Genomic DNA, 1,785 nt, shown 5'->3' with positions numbered 1-1,785 from the left:
AAGTTGCTTAATGAAAGCTTTGGTGGGAAAATGTGTTTAATTATAACAGAGGCTGATTTAACAAAATTTTCCTTAATGGGGGTGATTTTACAAAGAATTCACAGAAAATGCTGAGCCTCCACTGATAGAGACAGCTTGTATCATCATAGGAAATACCCAAAAAATGATGAGCAGGAATTTTTAGAACTAGAAATGAGAAAGATCATGCAGGCAGGGATCAAGAGAAATAAGGAACCTGTCACAGTAAACTGGTGGGAAGGAGACCCTGTTTCCTACATGCCCATTCCCACAGTGTCTCTGTTCTAGAAGGTGACACCTTCCCAGGTCCAAGGTATTCCCACTTGGACAACTTTGGGTTGATTATCCACATGGTCTCACCATGAATCACCATAGATGTGTAATTCACTGGGGTCCCATTTATGAAATCTCTCAACACTCACTGAAGAGTGGACATTCCTCACTGGAGGATCCAAGGTGATGTATGTGTCTGTATGAAGAGCCTTCAATCCATTAGACCAGGGCTCCTGTCTCAGTCCATCATTTTCACTATAATCACCAATATCATCATCTTCATCATCATCATCACCACAATTTGCTTACTTATAATCATTCTTCTTGTTTTCTATGGACATGGTGGTTGTCCACACACAATGACTTCTTGTAAGTAAACAAAGCAGGCGCCTCCTCTTCAGATGCCATTGGGGATTGATACCCCAATGGCCCAGCTGTAAGTTAACACAGGTCTTTAAAAAGCCGATGACAGATCAGCGTGAAAGGACAGATTCCCACCAAGACATTGGACCGAGATTCCTTTCCATTTCTATCACCGGCATCATCATTGTCAACATCAACATCAACATCATTTTCTTACTTACCCTAATTCTTTTCATTGTCTTTACGTGTGGTTTTTGTACAGACCTTTTTTCTCAATTTTTGCTCAATTTGTATAGTTGCTAAATAAAATGCAACTATATTTTCTTTTTTGCTTGACTTCTAACTACTGACTCATTGCTGCCTCTTCTCCACCTACCCCACACACCAGAACTTGGATAAGAAGTCATACTTTTCCAAGTATTGGGAGATTGAAACCTCACAAGTCCCTGGAAACAGAATTCCTCCCTCTCCCACACCACCTTGCCAAAATAAAAGCCCTGCACTCATCTCCTTTCCAGTCTCCATCCAAGCAGGTCTGACTCCCAGAGTGATCTTTTCTGTGCTTCTCAGGGGTTTCAATCACGAGCATAATCACCATCCCACGTCCCCTTGGTGTGTGTGTGTCATGAACATCTGTACCAGCTGCTGTGCCTCTGCTTCTGCATGGTGTCCACTCCTCTGGGTGCTGTGAGCATGAGGACAAGACCAGGACTGTCACCCTGTGGGTCCTTCTTCTGTAGCTTTGAGTTCACACACATGTGGAGCCAACGGTCCAGCATTCAGGGCAGCTGCACTGTTGAGTCATTAGAGCCTCTTCTTAGATTCAGGTGACGAGGTTCAGAAGATTTGAGGATAAAACTCATTATGGCACAAGGGTGTATGAAAGAGACTCTACCTTTTGTTCACATGAGAAAGTTGTCTCTCTTTACAACAGACTTTCTCACTCAGAGACTCAGACGTCAGCGAAGAATCAGATTCCAGAGGTTCCCTGAGGGAAACTGTGACATGAAGTGGAAACCACACAGGAAACAGCCCAGACCTCCAACTGCATCTGCTGCTGAAATGGTCCTTGTGCTCAGAGACCCTGAGCGCCCCCTTGTGGTCAGAGACCTTCTTGCAGGGAGGTTAGTG

Source organism: Myotis davidii, unplaced genomic scaffold (assembly GCF_000327345.1).
Source record: "Myotis davidii unplaced genomic scaffold, ASM32734v1 scaffold2041, whole genome shotgun sequence".
NCBI classification, from domain to species: Eukaryota; Metazoa; Chordata; class Mammalia; order Chiroptera; family Vespertilionidae; genus Myotis; species Myotis davidii.
This window is presented reverse-complemented; position numbering follows the sequence as displayed.